At 48.8% G+C, this 11,849-nt stretch overlaps 1 protein-coding gene across 1 annotated transcript in view; it reads left to right on the top strand.

Annotated features, from left to right (window-relative positions):
* The first annotated feature begins 6,320 nt into the window (after positions 1-6,320).
* The window catches only part of DNAJC22 (DnaJ heat shock protein family (Hsp40) member C22), a 112,076-nt gene continuing 106,547 nt past the window's right edge, over positions 6,321-11,849 (top strand). The window contains exon 1 of the mRNA XM_069653807.1: positions 6,321-6,454. The gene's annotated coding sequence lies outside the window, so the exon portion shown is untranslated. The remainder of the gene's footprint in view (positions 6,455-11,849) is intronic.

The raw sequence follows: 11,849 nt of genomic DNA, 5'->3' as shown, positions 1-11,849 counted from the left end.
GGAGAGGCGACCAGAGGAGGGCCAAGAGAGGTAGGGGAGAGTGAGGATGGGATGTCCTGAGTTTAAGTGGTGAAGTGAGAAGCCAGAGGCATACAGAGGGCCTGGGAGGGAACAGGAGAGGTGGAGACTGCAGCAGGATTGGCCAGCTCCTTGCAGATTTTAAAGAGTTCAGCCGTGTTGTTAGAGCCCGCAGAGACGCGAGTTTAGATGTGGGCTCTCTTCTTGGATAGGACAGAGAGTCTGTATTGCCTATGGAGCAGGCAGCAGGCCACTTTGATGAAGTACAGAGGGGCACTGAGCATGTGCCGTAGGAAGAACTTTTCATAGGAAGGGGAACACACTTGCTGGGGGACAGGAGGGGCACTACTAAGAGCTACAGGGCCCCTGTATTGGGTACAGAGGGGACAAGAAAGGTACTAGAAGTCAGGGGCGCTGAGTACCAGGGGCTGCGGGGCCCAGGCCCCCCCCAGCAGAATGAAGTCAGGGCTGAGCCCCCCCCCCCGGGCCAGAGAGAAGAGAAGAAGTATGGATGGCCCTTTGTTCCATTCATACTGTGTCTCTCTCTGACGGCCCGGGTAAAAGCCGGGGAAAAACGATGTTTACAAATTGTGAGACAGATGCAAAGCAAGAGGCTCTTGCTTTGCATCTGTCTCTCAATTTCTAAAAATCGTTTTGGGTTGGGTATACTTCTACATCTGTGCACCAAGGTGCACAGATGTAGAGGTACACCCAACCCAAAACGATTTTTAGAAATCGAGGCACAGATGCAAAACAAGTCTGTCCCTCGATTTCTAAAAATCGTTTTGGGTTTGGTGTATTTGTACATCGGTGCACCCCTGTTGGCAAGAGGGGTGCACAGATGTAGAGGTACACCCAACACAGAAGGATTTTTAGAAATGGAGGTACAGATGCAAAGCGAGGGAGGGGGCAGGGAGCAGGGGCAGGGAGAGGGCAAATGAGACTGTTTGCATGTCTCTGAGTGTGCACATGGTGAGGGTGAATGCTATGGGCGGGGAGCGGAGACGTATGAGCCAGAACTTTCTAGTAGAACTGCCATATTTGAAATGGGGCAATGCTGGTACTCCTCAGTTAGCTCGCTATACTCTTGATGGGATAGTACTGCTCTAACAAGGCTTCTATAATTGTTGAGTCTTCTCAGCGACAGTACTATGCTTTTGTTGAGGCAATGCTAGTTCATCTTAGTGGGGCTGCTATACTTTTGATGGGACAACATCAGCACTTCTCAGTTGAGCTGCTACACTCTTATTGACAAGGCCCCAGCACTTCTCAACAGATGTATTTCTTTTTATTATAATTGGTTATTTATAATGCGTGTACTACCCAGAGGTTTCTAAGAGCGGACCGGGGGAGTGAACCTGTATTGCGCGGACCGAGGGAGCGAACCTGTGTTGCGCGGACCGAGGTAGCGAACCTGTGTTGCGCAGACCGAGGGATCGAACCTGTGTTGCTCTGTGTCGTCTTGCACGTTGCCCCTGAGCTATCCTTCCGATACTCTAAAGATCTGAAGTACGTTTAATGATACAGAACCAGAACTATTGAGCAAGTCTGTCATCATCAGAATAACTCAACACTGTTGTGGTTATACAAGAGCTCATATATTTAAAGGGATGGAATTACTCAGAATGTAGCTGCACTATTCAATAACCCAAAGTTCTTAAGCATAGTTAATGTGAAAATACTACACTTCTCACCGTTGGGAGAGTACTGCCACTTCTCACAGAGGCTTCTACACCTTTAATGGGGCAGCACTGATCCAGCCTACTGCTCACATGCTCAGAATTGTCATTTCTCAGCAGGACTGCAACACTATACCATTGTGTTCTGTATGTTGAGTGCTTCTTCACCGCCAATGTGGATTCATGGCTCTCTCCCAGTGTCTAAATAGTAGATCTGTCTACATTCAATTGGCAACAGGCATGTCCGGCGCTGCTTGCTGTCCATAAGCTGCCCCTCGGGATGTTGGGAGCCTTGATGGGGCAAGGGATAGAAGGCTTGAGCCTGTCGGATAGCAGAATCAGCCTGATCCCACATACAGGGGTTGTTACCCCTTTATCTCTCTTGAATGAAAGAATGAGCTCTCTCAGGCACAAGTTATCACCCCTGCACACACATTGAATGAATATGGTATGGATCTATAGATCGAGAAAACTGGAGTGAGAATTCAGAGTGTTTTAACAGAAATATAATTGTCTTCCCAGGTGGAGACTGACTCCATTAATATACATGGGGTCACTGAGATGACCAAGAGGGAAACTGTACATTCAGTTGTGAGATTACCAGCAAAGGTTGATACTATGCTCCAAGGAGTGAGGTGCCCACTCAATATATCACACTGTTTATAGGTGTGAGACCCATCCTGAATGCTTGCCCAAAGATCCTTGGCCATAGTTTCACACTGAAGAAGTGAGCATGTGATCCGGGGTCTGCAGCCCACACACACGCATGGGATTCCCATGCATCCACTTGCGAGATTTGCACCAAATTAGTGAGATTGTGCTCCAAGGTAGGAGGCACACGCACAGGCCCTCATTACGACCCTGGCGGAGGACCATGGCGCTATTAGCACCATGGTCCATGGCGCTAAGCTGCCAACTCCGCCATGGGGGTTGGCGGACTTACCGCCCCATTCCGACCTTGGCGGGGCGGTAAGTCCCCAATCCCCATTTACCCTTCCCCATTCCCATTTTTGCCCCATAGGGCATAATGGGAGTGGGGAAGGCGTTAATTATGAGTATTGGGTACAGAGGGGACAAGAAAGGTACGAGAAGTCAGGGGCGCTGAGTACCGAGGGCTGCGGGGCCCAGCCCCCCCCCCAGCAGAATGAAGTCAGGGCTGAGCCCCCCCCCCCCCGGGCCAGAGAGAAGAGAAGCAGTATGGATGGCCCTTTGTTCCATCCATACTGTGTCTCTCTCTGACGACCCGGGTAAAAGCCGGGGAAAAACGATGTTTAGAAATTGTGAGACAGATGCAAAGCAAGAGGCTCTTGCTTTGCATCTGTCCCTCAATTTCTAAAAATCGTTTTGGGTTGGGTATACTTCTACATCTGTGCACCGGGGTGCACAGATGTAGAGGTACACCCAACCCAAAACGATTTTTAGAAATGGAGGCACAGATGCAAAACAAGTCTGTCCCTCGATTTCTAAAAATCGTTTTGGGTTTGGTGTATTTGTACATCGGTGCACCCCTGTTGGCAGAGGGGTGCACAGATGTAGAGGTACACCCAACCCAAAACGATTTTTAGAAATGGAGGCACAGATGCAAAACAAGTCTGTCCCTCGATTTCTAAAAATCGTTTTGGGTTTGGTGTATTTGTACATCGGTGCACCCCTGTTGGCAAGAGGGGTGCACAGATGTAGAGGTACACCCAACCCAAAACGATTTTTAGAAATGGAGGCACAGATGCAAAACAAGTCTGTCCCTCGATTTCTAAAAATCGTTTTGGGTTTGGTGTATTTGTACATCGGTGCACCCCTGTTGGCAGAGGGGTGCACAGATGTAGAGGTACACCCAACCCAAAACGATTTTTAGAAATGGAGGCACAGATGCAAAACAAGTCTGTCCCTCAATTTCTAAAAATCGTTTTGGGTTTGTTGTTTTTGTACATCTGTGCACCCCTCTTGGCAGGAGGGGTGAACAGATGTAGAGGTACACCCAACACAGAAGTATTTTTAGAAATGGAGGTACAGATGCAAAGCGAGGGAGGGGGCAGGGAGCAGGGGCAGGGAGAGGATAAATGAGACTGTTTGCATGTCTCTGAGTGTGCACATGGTGAGGGTGAATGCTATGGGCGGGGAGCGGAGGCGTATGAGCCAGAACTTTCTAGTAGAACTGCCATATTTGAAAGGGGGCAATGCTGGTACTCCTCAGTTAGCTCGCTATACTCTTGATGGGATAGTACTGCTTTAACAAGGCTTCTATAATTGTTGAGTCTTCTCAGCGACAGTACTATGCTTTTGTTGAGGCAATGCTAGTTCATCTTAGTGGGGCTGCTATACTTTTGATGGGACAACATCAGCACTTCTCAGTTGAGCTGCTACACTCTTATTGACAAGGCCCCAGCACTTCTCAACAGATGTATTTCTTTTTATTATAATTGGTTATTTATAATGCGTGTACTACCCAGAGGTTTCTAAGAGCGGACCGGGGGAGTGAACCTGTATTGCGCGGACCGAGGGAGCGAACCTGTGTTGCGCGGACCGAGGTAGCGAACCTGTGTTGCGCAGACCGAGGGATCGAACCTGTGTTGCTCTGTGTCGTCTTGCACGTTGCCCCTGAGCTATCCTTCCGATACTCTAAAGATCTGAAGTACGTTTAATGATACAGAACCAGAACTATTGAGCAAGTCTGTCATCATCAGAATAACTCAACACTGTTGTGGTTATACAAGAGCTCATATATTTAAAGGGATGGAATTACTCAGAATGTAGCTGCACTATTCAATAACCCAAAGTTCTTAAGCATAGTTAATGTGAAAATACTACACTTCTCACCGTTGGGAGAGTACTGCCACTTCTCACAGAGGCTTCTACACCTTTAATGGGGCAGCACTGATCCAGCCTACTGCTCACATGCTCAGAATTGTCGTTTCTCAGCAGAACTGCAACACTATTCCATTGTGTTCTGTATGTTGAGTGCTTCTTCACCGCCAATGTGGATTCATGGCTCTCTCCCAGTGTCTAAATAGTAGATCTGTCTACATTCAATTGGCAACAGGCATGTCCGGCACTGCTTGCTGTCCATAAGCTGCCCCTCGGGGTGTTGGGAGCCTTGATGGGGCAAGGGATAGAAGGCTTGAGCCTGTCGGATAGCAGAATCAGCCTGATCCCACATACAGGGGTTGTTACCCCTTTATCTCTCTTGAATGAAAGAATGAGCTCTCTCAGGCACAAGTTATCACCCCTGCACACACATTGAATGAATATGGTATGGATCTATAGATCGAGAAAACTGGAGTGACAATTCAGAGTGTTTTAACAGAAATATAATTGTCTTCCCAGGTGGAGACTGACTCCATTAATATACATGGGGTCACTAAGATGACCAAGAGTGAAACTGTACCTTCAGTTGTGAGATTACCAGCAACGGGTGATACTATGCTCCAAGGAGTGAGGTGCCCACTCAATATATCACACTGTTTATAGGTGTGAGACCCATCCTGAATGCTTGCCCAAAGATCCTTGGCCATAGTTTCACACTGAAGAAGTGAGCATGTGATCCGGGGTCTGCAGCCCACACACACGCATGGGATTCCCATGCATCCACTTGCGAGATTTGCACCAAATTAGTGAGATTGTGCTCCAAGGTAGGAGGCACACGCACAGTCTTTGCTCTGACGTTTGACACACTCACAGGATTGGACGGCATTTCGTTTCTCCCATCCTAGTTGTGTTGCTCTGCCTTTTGAGGGCTACTACAACCTGAATGATTATAGAGGGGTGGAGTAGGGGCAGTGATGGCCTACTGGAATGCAACTCGAAAGCTTAAATCTCCTTCTTACTTGACTTTAGTATATGCAGTACATGCTAGCCAATGTTTCCACTGTTCTGCGCTACGCACGCCTCCACCCCGCCGCGCGCCGTTGCACCAAGTTGGCGACTTCATGCAAATTTGCGGTCCTATAACTGCCAGTGATGTCACTTCCTGTATTTGCCCCCCCCCCCACCTCCCCCCTAGGGAAATTCATAAGTTGGCTCCCCTGCTAGAATTTGCACAGAGAGGCAGGACACCTGGAGGTGGTGTAAGGGGCAGGACTGGCTCTGATGGGAAAGGAGGGGCTCTAGCAGGTTTGCGATATGAGGTGAGGGAGCTGCGCAGGGCTTTGGGAAGGGGCGTAGGATGGTTGTGGGCGAAGGAGTGGGAATGGGGCAGTGATCTGGGTACCAGGCACAGCATCCACCCCTCTTACGACAATTAAGCCATGCTCTAATCAGGCCCAGGTGTGTTAAATGTGGCATCCGCATTCCAAAAGGTTATTGTTGTCCACCAAAGTATGTTGTTTGCCTACAACAAATATGTTTACTGCCCTCCAAATGTAAAACGTGTCCGTACCTTTTACGGCGGGATACTCGGCGGTGGTACCGAGAGGGGCAGTATGGGCATTGTGAGGAGTGGCACAGAGGACATGAGAGACTCTGATAGGGCTCGCTCCACAGAGCGGGATTTGGAGGGACAGTGGGGCGTGGGTGATAGAAAGTGGCACATGGGGACGGGAGGAGCTCGGGCTGGTGTCTGCCCAGTCCCAGGACAGCGCCCTTTGACCGATTCCCTGCCTGCGATGTCGCCATCCGGAGACGGGCAAAGTCTGCCTCGCTGTGCTCGCCTGAGAGGCGGCCGCCCGGAAGCGAGGGGGTAGGACAGGTGTGCCATGGGAAGAGAGAGACCTCAGTAGGCTCACTTCTACTTACTAGACGGGGGTGCGGACCCAGAACAGGAGGTACGTCCCTGCGTCCACACCGATAAGTGTCTGCTTTGCCCCGTCTACCCTGGCGCCCCGAGAAGTTGCGCCCACCCCCTTGAGTTCTCTCTGGCCCGGACTCTGTCTCTCCTGGTCCCCAGAGCTGCATGCGCTTGACCCTTCCCCACAAGAGCGGTCTGTACAGGGTCGCCATATGCCCCAGATCTGAGCTCTGGACCCTGAGGCCCCACCCCTCGTCCTCCACCGCTCTTTGCATTTGACCTTGCCCCGTGGCCTCCTGGGATTGGAAACGTGGTCCTTAATAGATAACCTCGCCACTAGAGTCGCCTGTAGTGGGCCCCAAGGTGTGTGCTTACTGGACCCTGACCCCTTCGTACTACCTGTGCTGTCTGCACCATGCACTGATTCAGAAGAGCTGGCGATAACGGCCCTGTTATCGAAAAGCTGTCTGCACAGCCTGCTGTGGCCCAGTCCCCCCAGAGCTTCTTTTCTGCCTCCCCCTTGGCCCCTCCACCAGAGTTGCCTAAGCATGCCTTTCCAAGAGAGCTGTCTGTTCCGGCCCTGTGCTCCCAGACCGATCTGTGTTGTCATGCCCTCTGAGAGCTGTCTGATGTAGTCTCTCATCCCGCACAGCCACCCCGCCCCCGTTCTGTCGGTACTGACCTTACCCACACAGGTGATGTCCGTACTGGCCTTTGTACCCAGAGGACGTTTTGGCCCTGCCCCCTAAAGACTTTTTTCAACTGGCCTTTTTACCCCAGGGCAGTCTGTACTGGCCTTTGCTACTGATCGCTGTCTATACTAGCCCAGTCCCGTGAGGCCGGTCTGTTCTGTCCGCTGTGCCTACATCTGCCTGTACTAGTGTTTGTCGTCAAGAGATGTCTGCCTAGGTCCTGGCCTCCAAGGGATGTCTCTTCTAGCCCTGTCATGTCTACTGGCCTTTGTCCTCAACGAGCTGTGCCCGCCCAATGCCTGGTGAGTTGTCGGTGCTGGCCCCGCCTCCCAGAGTCCTCTCTAGTAGTCTGACCCCAATAACTACCTGCACTGGACGTTGTCTCCTGACAGTTGTCGGTTCCGGCCTTGGATGTCTGTCGGTCCTGGCCCTGTCCCTTGGATGTCTGTCTGGGCCTGGATCTGTCCCTTGGATGTCTGTCTGTTCTGGCCCCTGTCTTTGTCCCCGAGATCGGCCTGTATCTGCACTGGGCTCCCACTTCCTGGGGAGTCGGAGATCTGTACACGTACCCAATGTGTTCCCATATCTCTCTGTCCTTCACTGAAGAGGCAGAGGTCAGTCCATGCTCCGTCACTGATCGCGATCTCACTCCCTCAGTGCTGCTAGTGCTGTGTATCCTAATAGTAGGCCACCCTTGTGCCTGGCATTGCAATTGTATTCTTTGTTACACATTGCCTTATTGTGACAACCATTAGTGTGTAACTAGGGTGTACACATTCAGGAGTCACTGGAGGTGAAGGTGACACACAAATATCACTGCACTCTTTGTTTGTGTTTTGTATAATTGTGTGATCTTTCTTAAAAGATTTTAGTGAGAAAACTTAAGAAAATAATGTAACGCATAAATAAGCAAAAAAACAGAAACACTAGTAGAGGCGGCAAAGTAATAAATGCTGGTTGAGCGTGAATGAGTACGTGCGTTTGTTCATTATTCACCAAAGCCTAATTGTACACAGAGTTATTCCAATTGTGTCAAGGATAACAAAATATTACAATGTTTATATACATGAAATGTAAACTTCCAACTCTTGACGACAGGACCCCCCCTAGTATCTCCATTTCCGTGAGCCCATAGTGCGGCCGATTCTAGGGCTGCCCCTACTGTTACCCAGTGCTGTGCCTCTAGCTATGGGAGCAGAACCAGAGAGTGAGCGAGCAACTCACCTTTCAATGGACGCCTCAAAGGTAACTTGACTTGGATCATTTCAAATCCCGCCAGCGCCAGCTCAGCCCCATCCTTCCAGGTTTGATACATTGGGATATGACAGGTATTATTATAGGTTTGGATGGGGCCAGGCCTCTGCACCAAGTCCTATAAAAAACAGATCGTATTAAAGGGGATTGCGCTCCACCCTCACAGTATTAGTGTGGGCTATATGAGGGCGCTTTGCGACCCCTATAAGCCCAAGCGATTGCATTGGAGTACAGGTGGGGAGGAATGGCGTATGAGAAGCCACACAGTCTATAGTAGTTATTTGTTTATTTGCCCACCTATTGCCCGGCCATGTTAATCCCTTTGCAATTCCCACCCATTCCTGCCTCTCTGTGCCCGAAACGCCTCCTCAGGGAACTCTTTGAGCTCACTTTATTCAAGCCTTACCATCAGGCTTTGCATTCAAAGTGCCTGCCAGTGTTTGTTCAAAGCAGTCTTCTGAGAGTTAATGACTTCATTACAGTGTTAAACACGCACTTTTATCAGGCCCGACTTCAGCCACTCGATTTGTAAGCACGCTGTGTGTTCTTCACTGAAGCCCTGATCAAAACAAGCATTGGCAAAGCCACTGAAGTCCTGTTTAAGACAAGCACTGGCTAAGCCAAAATTTTTGGCTTCTGCATACGTTTTTAAGCTTTGCCAGGCACAGCTATTGGATGCAAAGGTACTCACAGCATTACTTGCTACCAACAATGGATAGTTAATACAACTATGGCTGTCCCTGGCCATTGCTCACCACAAAGACCCCTGAAAAGCCACTAATGCTAATAGCCATTTGATTTAGGAGAAATTGGTTTCACTAGAACATCACACAACAGTTTCTCGTAAAAGAAACCTACAAAAATGGCTGCCTTTGCAAATAGTAAAAAGAGCACAGGACTGAGTCCCTTTGCTATTTCCATAACAGCCTGCTCAAGGCAAAGATGCTGGGGTCGAGGAGGGAGCAGAATCGGGCTTAGGGGCAGGTAAGAGGTGCAGTGTTGGCATGGTGTGGGATCCAACCATGCAGGGGGCAGAATAAAATGGTGAACTTTGGAAGATGCTTAACCAAAATTGAAGGGTGATAGTTGGATGGTTTTGAATGAATCATAACCACGGGCATTGCTCTGGGCAACCCTCCAGACCATAGCCTTTCAGCCTTCCAAGCAATTAACAAAGGGGAACGACCATGTGCAAATCAGGCTTCATCCCATCTCGATTGTGGCAGTCCAGCCTGAACTGTTCAATCACATCCTTTCTTCACAAGACAACGAGCAACCCCAGTCATGGTTTAAGCCTCGTTGGGCATCGCCAGTGAGTTGTAGCTTTGATCTCTAGGCGCAGTGACGTGGGACCTATGTCTGGGCATACCCGTCCCACTAGGAGTGTCTTAAGCAAAAATGAAGAGTGGTGACCAGAGGGTTTTGACTTAATCACAGCCACGGGCTTTTCTCTGGGAAACCTTGCAGACCACCGTGTTCAGCCTGTCATGCCACTACAGAAGGGGAAACATCGTATGCAAATCAGTCTCTTAAGGGACAGTCCAGCCCAAACTTCTAGGTGGCATCCCTTCTGCACGAGACCATGAGCAGCACAGGCGGGGGAGGTGCTAGTGGCCAGGAGGGGCAGTACGCTGTTATGGTCGATTCAGCCGACACTCCTGGCCGCCTAATTGGCTGGTGGCAATGCTAAATAATACACTTTCCAAGGAACCCTGGGTTAGTAGCACTGACACGCATTGTTAGGGGGTATTTGGGAGACACATAAAGGAAGTATTTAGATAATTCCTTGTTTTAAAATCTGTTTTATTAATTTGTTAAGTGTGTGTGGAATTTATCTTATAGACTGCAATAATCCCATACATTGGTTTTAAATGTAAATGTCTTCTTTCACTAAAAATATTACGCACGTCATTTTGACGAGAAACCTTTGCTTTGAGGTAATTGCAGTAAGTTGTTCTGGGAGGTGCATTCTATGGAATGAAAGATGACGCAGTTGGCAGGTAACATTGGCCTAAATGCAACAGAATGTAAAGGCCACAGACCATTTTACTGGGAGTGGCAGTGATGATGGGGTGTCTCTTGTGAAAACACATGGAGCAAATGGACGTTCATCCCACTGCACCCCTGAAACATATGTCATTTTCTGCAATGGCTGATTAATCACAGTTTGCCATGGTAGCTTCCACAGTGCTCATGGCAGTTTCACTTTGCGCCAATAAAGCCAATGTTGCTGTAAGGTAGCCCAGGAGGCTAAGAACTCACCCAAAAATGGCTCAGTGGGCTGAGCGCTTGCTTAGAAAATCGCAGGCCGCATGGTAAGAATGCCAGCCAGGCCCCTGTCAAGTGATGTGAGCACATATAGACATGTCAGCTGTTGTGGTATGCAGCCGTGTCAATTGTGTTATGCTTCTCCATCTCTCTGTCCTGGGCGCCTCGTTGGTAATGGGAGCGCGGTTACACTTTCACAGTAGCACTGATGAGGGGTTATTGATGAAATAACAACTAGCAGATTTAAAAGCAAAGTGCATTGCCAGCATACAGTGCCAAATATGTAGATTAATAAATAATACTCTCTCTGCTTTTAATGCATATCTTTATCTAGCAATTACACGCTCATATTACAATATGTCCCGCTAGCACATGTTGCCTGTTTTCAGCAAACCCCCTTAGCCCATCATTAGTTTACATTATGCCCAGTTATCAACATATCTAAAGCCCATTCATCAGATCACTGCCAGTTCCCATTATGTCCAGATGGCACATCACGTCAGATTTCAAGTACACCGACTTAGTGCATCATTAGCAGGTTACATTATGCCCAGTTATCAACGTATCTAATGCCCATTTAGCAGATCATTGGCAGTTTCCATTATATCCAGATAGCACATCATGTAATACAGAAAAGTAAGGTCCCAAAAGTATGTCAGTCTTTCCGTTTGTTAGCTTACATTAAGCCCACTTTACACATACTCTCAAACTACAGACCGATCTCAAACGTTCCTTACCCAGCAACAAACATTCCTTACCCAGCAAAACTAATAGAGACCTCTGTCTATGAACAAATACTGGAACACACCGAAAATAACCAACTATTGGACCCTGCAGAAGTAAGCTTCAGAGCCATTGAGACCCATTAGGCCTGCACTTACCCACTTATTGCAGCCCAACGCTCCCTAGCACTTACTATACTTGCAACTTACATCTGCTGCTCAGCCACGAGCACAGACATTTCATCACTTACCCCCACTCCCTCCCTCCTCCCCGCTTCTCTCTTTGCACTTGCACGTTCTGAATACTCACAAGGCCTAGTAGGTTCGTCTTTATTCCCCAGTGTATACATTGTTTTCAATTCCGTGTTCCCTCTGTGTTGCCATGTGGGTGCTTTGAAACACAATTTACTTGTTGTATAGGTGCCTAACAAATGCACAATAGATAAATAAATGGGAGGAATGGAGACAGCACTAGTCTCCAACACGAACACAGCAC

This window comes from Ambystoma mexicanum, chromosome 3q (assembly GCF_040938575.1).
Source record: "Ambystoma mexicanum isolate Mex_15411 chromosome 3q, UKY_AmexF1_1, whole genome shotgun sequence".
In the NCBI taxonomy this organism is placed as follows: Eukaryota; Metazoa; Chordata; class Amphibia; order Caudata; family Ambystomatidae; genus Ambystoma; species Ambystoma mexicanum.
This window is presented reverse-complemented; position numbering and strand designations above follow the sequence as displayed.